This window comes from Musca vetustissima, unplaced genomic scaffold (assembly GCF_032173495.1).
Source record: "Musca vetustissima isolate MV318-11 ecotype Yass unplaced genomic scaffold, APGP_CSIRO_Mvet_v1 utg161375, whole genome shotgun sequence".
Classification (NCBI taxonomy): domain Eukaryota; kingdom Metazoa; phylum Arthropoda; class Insecta; order Diptera; family Muscidae; genus Musca; species Musca vetustissima.
The window spans coordinates 1-8,502 of record NW_026885333.1 but is presented as its reverse complement, the minus strand read 5'-3'; positions in this window follow the sequence as shown (position 1 = coordinate 8,502).

Sequence of the window (8,502 nt, the reverse complement as noted above, 5' to 3'; positions counted from 1 at the left end):
TATTTTTTAATGACAGCCACGATTTTATATATGACTTTTGCGAATAATATTTTAAAAATAATATATTTGAATTTTTGTAAAATATTATATCGAATGTTCGAGACTTCAAAATGGTGGATATAACAGGGTTGCTAAGGTCAGTACCTTTTGCTACCAGCCTGAGTCTATATATACTGACCAGTGTAAAACACTTGGATTTACGAGGTATCCATTACATCGTCCTCATCCATAAACGATAGGTGGTCTTATATGCCTCCTGGGCTGCTATTCTAGTGAAGCCAGAATTTACCACTCTCTACAATTTGACTTTACATAACCATATCTCAGATTGATGAAAAACAAGAGACCCTTGGATAGCACGATTCAAATCCAGGTGTTCCATTGAAAATTTCAATTTCTAAGCAATCCATTTTCAATTGATTTTCAATGGCCATTGAGAGAGTGTCCTCTCTCATCTTAAATAGTCATCAAAACAATATTCACCCCTCTTTATCAATGAAAACAATTGTCATTCAAGTGCATTTAAATGAATGCGGAAAACAAAAGACTTAAGAAACAAACGCGACACCCACTAACTAACCAACAATTGAATGAAACAACACTGCAGACATTTTCCGCGTGCAGTATCATTCATGGAAATGAAACAAACACGGTCATAAAATTTATGAACAGGGATTAACAGGACGCGAAGGATACCTGTAGAGATAGAGTTTAAATTTCACAATAACAACTATATGTGAAACTAGGCAAATATATTCGTATGTTTTAGTTAAGCAATGTTATTTTTAGCGTCTGCCGAAATTGCTATTTTATGATTTCATTGTTTTCTTTGAAAACGCGTTCTTACGAATTCTTTGTTTCGAGGTTTTTTAGTTAAATTTCATTCAATTATACATGGCCAAGTGTTCACAGTATTTTGACAAGTATTCATCTTCAATCTTTTGTTTTTTGAATGAATGGCTAAGAGTTTTAAATGGTCAGGGAATACTTCATTCAACAAGAGTTTGCCCTCTAGAGAGTGATTGCCATTTTTAGCATTACAATGGAATTTAAATGTCGAACTCACCAAACAATAATACAAGTTCCAGTTCTTTTCTCTCTAATATTTAGGGTGACTAATTTGAAGGACATTATTTTAAAATTTAAGATCGACCTCACCTCTCAACATGAACTGAAATTGAAAAAAAATATATTTTAAAAATCTACACCTTCCTTAGTCTTAGAAAAAATCTACGCCTTCCTTGGTCTTAGAAAAAAATCTACGCCTTCCTAGGTCTTGCAAAAAAATCTTAAAAAAACTACGCCTTCCTAGGTCTTGCAAAAAAATCTTAAAAAAACTACGCCTTCCTAGGTTTTAGAAAAAAAAAATTAAAAAATCTACGCCCTCGATAGGCCTTAAAAATTATTCTTTAATAAATCTACGCCTTCGCTAGCTCTTTAAAAAATCTACGCCCTCGCTAGGCCTTAAAAATTATTCTTTAAAAAATCTACGCCATCGCAAGGCCTTAAAACATAATTCTTTAAAAAATCTACGCCTTCGCTAGGGCTTTAAAAAATATACGCCTCCCTAGGCCTACTTAGACTTGTAAAAATATTTTTATACAAACCCTACGCCTTCCTATGCCATAAAAATATCCAACAAAAGATCGACGCCTTATTGGGCCTTAGGAAAATATTCTTTAAAAAGTCTAGGATCTTCGTTTTGTTTCGGCTTTAACAATTTTATTCAAAGATTTTGAAAAGCAATTATAAAGTGTTAAAATTATAAAAACTAGATTTCCACACGAAAACCTCTCTTAAGTTTAAAATTCTTAAGTTTTCCCACACTTTAAAGTAAACCATTTTCGAAACATCCCGCCTAAAAAATAAACATTAAATTAATCCTCTAGTCTTTAATTTTCTTTCATCCTAATGCCTAAATCTTTTAAAATATTCTAAGAATACCCCCAGTTCTCTAACATGGATTAATGTTTTATCACTTTACCCCCCTCTAGCACTTGTCGAAACTTGTGTATGTGTCATGACGTAAACAATTTGGGGATCAGTTCTCAATTTGAACACTCCCAAAGGACGTGAAATGTCTTTGAGTCAATTGTGCAGATGGGGTATTGAGTAGGGGAGGATTTTGGTTTTCGATATTGATACATGTTCTAAGATTTTTCGTTAGTGTGTGTTTTAAGATTCAACTTGTTGTTTCTAGTAGAGGGCAGAGGATCATGGAAATTTATATGAAATAATTAAATGAATTTTATAATGGGATTCTTTAAAGAATAATTTTCCAAGGCCTATCATGGGATTGGATCTTCGACATTTAATTTTCATTGGGTAGGATGAAATAATAATTTTTTTAAAGTGTCAGCGGAGCGAAGATTTTTTAAAGAATGTTTTTCTAAAGCCCACGTCAGGGCTGATTTTTTAAAACATATTTTTCTAAGGCTTTGTCATGTGTAGATTCCTGAGAAGAAAGTTTTTTTTTTAAAGAAAAGAAAGTTTTCAAGGCCTAATGTCTGTATTGTAAATAACAACGAACATCTGGAGTACATTTGTGTATACAACGTCGTTATCATTTGTGGACAATAGGTGGTCGGAGATCTCCTCAATATTGCTCCCCCATGGAAGCCTGTATTACCAATTCTCTTCATGTTTACTTTACATAACTACACTTTAGTTTTATGAGCATCGCGAGACAAATCCAGGTGTCTCGTCAATAATTCATTTTCACCAAAACAATCAATTTTCAATTGATTTTCAATGGCCATTGAAGAGGACACTCTCCTCCTCAATAGTCATCAAAACAATGTACGCCATGTTTTATCAATGAAAACAATTGTCATTCAAGTGCATTTAAATGAATGTGGAAAACGAAAGACTTAAGAAACAAACGCGACACCCACTAACTAACCAACAATTGAATGAAACAACACAGCAGACATTTTCCGCGTGCAGTACCATCAGGGAAATATAACAAACACGGTCATAAAATTTATGAACAAGGATTAACAGGACAACGAAGGATACCTGTAGAGATAGAGTTTAAAATTTACAACAACAACTAATAGTAAAAGTAGCAAAAATGTCTGTTTCATTCTTAGTTAGGTAATGTTAATTTAAGCGTATGTCGAAATTGATATTTTATGATTTCATTGTTTTCGTAGAAATCATAGCTAGCGAATTCTTTGTTTCCCGTTTCTTTTGTTAGTTTTCATTCAATTTTACATGGCCAAGTGTTCACTGTATTTTGACAAGTATTCATCTTCAATCTTTTGTTTTTTTAGAATGAATGGCTAAGAGTTCTTGAATGGCCAGGGAATATTTTATTCAACAATAGGGAGTGCCCTCTAGAGAATGCTTGCCAGTTTTAGCATTACAATGGATTTTAAATGTTCGACTCACCAAACAATAATTCGAGTTGCAGTTCCTTCAATTCCAGTAGGTAAGGGGAACTAATTTGAAGGACATTACGTTAAAATTTAAGAGCAACTTTGAATTCAACATGAACTGAAATTGAAAGCAGTTCCATCTTCCAATTTCAGTTTATTTTGAGAAATCTTCACTCTCGCTAAGTGTTAAAAATGCTATTAAAGAAAACAAGAACCAAGTAGGCCATAGACAAATATTATTTAGGGGCCAAGAAAAAAAATTGTCGAAATTTGTCTTTGTAAGAAATCTATGCCTTCTTAGGTCTTGAAGATTTGTTTGTAAGTCTTCTACGAATTGCTAGGACTAAGAGATTTTTTGTAACAAATCCACGCTTTGGAATCATATTCTTAAAACATCTACGTTTTGTTGAGACTTGAAAATTTGCTGAAAAAAATATTATTTACAAAAATCTACCCTATGCTTGTCCTTATTTTAAAAAATCTACACTTTACTATGCTGAGATAAAAATATTGTTAAATCCACAGTACACGCTCTAGATAGCGTCGAAAAAATATTAATTTTCTAGCCAAGGCGTAGATTTTTTAAATAATATCTTTCTAAGGCCTATCTAAGGCGTATATATTTTAAAGAATATCTTCCTAAGGCCTAGCCGAGGCGTAGATTTTTAAGAGACTACAATTCTAAGGCCTATCCAAGGCGTAGATTTTTTAAAGACTATAATTCTAAGGCCTATCCGAGGCGTAAATTTTTTTAAGAATATCTTTCTAAAGCCTATCCAAGGCGTAGATTTTTTAAAGAATATATTTCTAAGGCCTCTCCAAGACGTGGATTTTTTAAAGAATATCTTTCTAAAGCCTATCCAAGGCGTAGATTTTTTAAAGAATATATTCCTAAGGCCTCTCCAAGACGTGCATTTTTTAAAGAATATCTTTCTAAAGCCTAGTCAAGGCGTGTATTTTTAAAGAATAATTTTCTAAGGCCTAGTCAAGGCGTGGATTTTTAAAGAATATTTTTCTAAAGCCTAGCCAAGGCGTAGATTTTATAAAGAATATTTTTCTAAGGCCTAGCCAAGGCGTAGATTTTATAAAGAATATTTTTCTAAGGCCTGGCCAAAAGAATATTTTTCTAAGGCCTTTCCAAGGCGTAGATTTTTTGAAAGAATATTTTTCTAAGGTCTGGCCAAGGCGTAGATTTTTTGAAAGAATATTTTTCTAAGGCCTGGCCAAGGCATAGATTTTTAAAGAATATTTTCTAAGGTCTGTCCAAATCGTAGATTTTTTAAAGAATATTTTTCTAAGGCCTGGCAAAGGCGTAGATTTTTTAAAGAATATTTTTCTAAGGCCTGGCCAAGGCGTAGATTTTTTAAAGAATAATTTTCTAAGGCCTGGCCAAGGCGTAGATTTTTTAAAGGCTTAGCCAAGGCGTAGATTTTTTAAAGAATATTTTTCTAAGGCCTGGCCAAGGCGTAGATTTTTTAAAGAATATTTTTCTAAGGCCTGGCCAAGGCGTAGATTTTTTAAAGAATTTTTTTCAAGGCTTAGCCAAGGCGTAGATTTGTTAAAGACTTTTTTCAAAAGCCACAATAAGGCGTAGATTTTTTAAAGAATTTTTTTCAAGGCTTAGCCAAGGCGTAGATTTGTTAAAGAATTTTTTCAAAAGCCAAAACAAGGCGTAGATTTTTTAAAGAATATTTTTCTAAGGCCTGGCCAAGGCGTAGATTTTTTAAATAATTTTTTTTCAAGGCTTAGCCAAGGCGTAGATTTTTTAAAGAATATTTTTCAATGGCCACAACAAGGCGTAGATTTTTTAAAGAATTTTTTTCAAAGGCCACAACAAGGCGTAGATTTTTCAAAGAATTTTTTTCAAACGCCACAACAAGGCGTAGCTTTTTTAAAGATTTTTTTTCTAAGGCCTACACAAGGCGTAGATTATTTAAAGAATATTTTTCTAAGGCCTACACAAGGCGTAGATTTTTTAAAGAATATTTTTCACAAGGCCTACACAAGGCGTAGATTTTTTTCAAGAATTTTTTTCTAAGGCCTACACAAGGCGTAGATTTTTTTAAAGAATATTTTTCACAAGGCCTAACAAGGCGTAGATTTTTTAAAGAATATTTTTCTAAGGTCTACACAAGGCGTAGATTTTTTAAAGAATATTTTTCTAAGGCCTACACAAGGCGTAGATTTTTTAAAGAATATTTTTCTAAGGCCTACACAAGGCGTAGATTTTTTAAAGAATATTTTTCTAAGGCCTACACAAGGCGTAGATTTTTTAAAGAATATTTTTCTAAGGCCTACACAAGGCGTAGATTTTTTAAAGAATATTTTTCTAAGGCCTACACAAGGCGTAGATTTTTTAAAGAATATTTTTCCATAGCCTAAAAGGTCCATTTGTCGGTTTCAGTTCATGTTGTGAGGTGAAGTTGATCTTAAATTTTAAAGTAATGTCCTTCAAATTAGTTCCCCTATATATATAAAAGAAAAGAACTGCAACATCCATTATTTTTTGGTAAGTCGAACATTTGAAATCCATTGTAATGCTAAAAATGGCAAGCACTCTCTAGACGATAAACTATTGTTGAATGAAGTATTCCCTGGCCATTCAAGAACTCTTAGCCATTCATGCTAAAAAACAAAAGATTGAAGATGAATACTTGTCAAAATACTGTGAACACTTGGCCATGTAAAATTGAATGAAAATTAACTAAAGAATCTCAAAACAAAGAATGCGTAAGAACGCATTCTTTGCGTAAATAGCAATTTAGGCAGACGCTAAAAATAACATTACCCAACTGAACACACTGAATATTTTTGCCATGGTTTCTTAAATTTTGTTGTTGTAAATTTTAAACTCTATCTCTACAGGTATCCTTTGTTGTCGTGTTAATCCTTGTTGTAAATTTTATGACCGTGTTTGTTTCATTTCCATGAATGGAACTGCACGCGGAAAATATCTTCAGAGTTATGGCATTCAATTGTTTGTTAGTTAGTGGGTGCCGCGTTTGTTTCTTAAGTCTTTTGTTTTTCGCATTCATTTAAATGCACTTGAATGACAATTGTTTTCATTGATAAGACGAGGCGTGTTTTGTTTTGATGACTATTGAGGGGGAGAGTGGTACTCTTCAATGACCATTGAAAATCAATTGAAAATGGATTGACTTTATTTCGAAATGTATTTTTAGACCGAACACCTGGATATGTGACTTTATCCAAGTGTCTCCCAACGTTCACAAGCCTAAATTATAGGTCTATAGAATAAACATGAAGGGAATTGTTCATACAAGCTTCCCTGGGGGAGCAATTTTAGCAAGATGTCTACAACCACCTAACGTTCTTGGATGAGGACGAAGTCATGGATACCTCTGTACCCCAGGTGTTCACTTTAAAAAAATCTACGCCTTGTTAGGCCTTGTGTAGCCCTTAGAAAAATATTCTTTAAAAAATCTACGCTATGTGTAGGCCTTAGAAAAAAATTCTTTAAAAAATCTACGCCTTGTGTAGGCCTTAGCAAAATATTCTTTAAAAAATCTACGTGTTGGCTAGGCCTTAGAATAACGGAAAAATCTTTAAAAAAATCTACGTATTGGCTAGGCCTTAGAATAACGGAAAAATCTTTAAAAAATCTACGTGTTGGCTAGGCCTTAGAATAAGGGAAAAATCTTTAAAAAAATCTACGCCTTCTGTAGGTCTTAGAAAAATATTCTTTAAAAAATCTACGCCTTCTGTAGGTTTTAGAAAAATATTCTTTACAAAATCTACACCTTGTGTAGGCCTTAGAAAAATATTCTTTAAAAAATCTACCTTAGAAAAATATTTTTCAAAAAATCTACCTTAAAAAAATATTCTTTAAAAAATCTACGCCTTGTGTAGGCCTTGTGAAAAATATTCTTTAAAAAATCTACGCCTTGTGTAGGCCTTGTGAAAAATATTCCTTAAAAAATCTACGCCTTGTGTAGGCCTTAGAAAAATATTCTTTAAAAAATCTACTCCTTGTTGTGGCCTTAGAAAAAAACCTACGCCTGGGGTAGGCCTTAGAAAAAATTTTAAAAAAATCTACGCCTTGTGTAGACCTTAGAAAAAAATCTACGTCATGTGTAGGCCTTAGAAAAAATTTCTTTAAAAAAATCTACGCCTTGTGTAGACCTTAGAAAAAATCTTCGGCTTGTGTAGGCCTTAGAAAAAAATTCTTTAAAAAATCTTCGCCTTGTGTAGGCCTTAGAAAAAGTATTCTTTAAAAAATCTATGCCTTGTGTAGGCCTTGTGAAAAAGTATTCTTTAAAAAATCTTTGCCTTCCGTTGGCCTTAAAAAAGTATTCTTTAAAAATCGAAGCCTTGGATGGGCCTTGTGAAAAATTATCTTTCAAAAAAATAATATTTGACAAAAATCACATCACTCAAAATGTCACAAGTGATAAATTACAAGCTATACATAAACCCCCCCTCCCCTCTCCTCTTATTATATTATAAAAAACCTTTGGGGAGACCAGAACAAAGACCAAGAGAGAAAAGAACATAAAAAATCACAGCACGCCTTCCCAGCAACAACAAAAAAACAACTCTTCCATCAAACAAAACAAGAAAAAGACTCAACTTGTGGAGTATGCTAAACACGAGCCCAGCACCATGCCCGGCAAGCCAGTCATATATCAAACAACCCACGCAATTTTTGTTCTGTTGGTTTTCAAAAGAATTTTTGAAATAAAAATTTTAATGGAGAATACAACAACCAGAATACTAAAATAACAACAACAAACACACAAAAGACGAACCTTAAGAACCCATCCGTAAAACTGTGACACTGACCTCTGCTAAGCTACCCAAAAGGAAACACCAATAAGAATATTTTTTTTGTTTGTTTTTTTAAAACCCAATAAAATTTTTCGAAATTGAAATGAAACACAAAACCAACTACCTGTGACCAAAATGACCCCCCACTCACAGCAACCAACCACTTGCCCATCCCCTTTTTTCCTCTATATCGTGTGTTTGTTGCATTCCCTCCCGCAGTGACTTGCATTGGAACAACCCCAACATTTTTATTTCATTATCGTATTCTTCTTCTTCCTCTTCTTCTAAGAACATTTATTTCAAATGGGATTTTTTTTTTCAAAACAATAAAAAT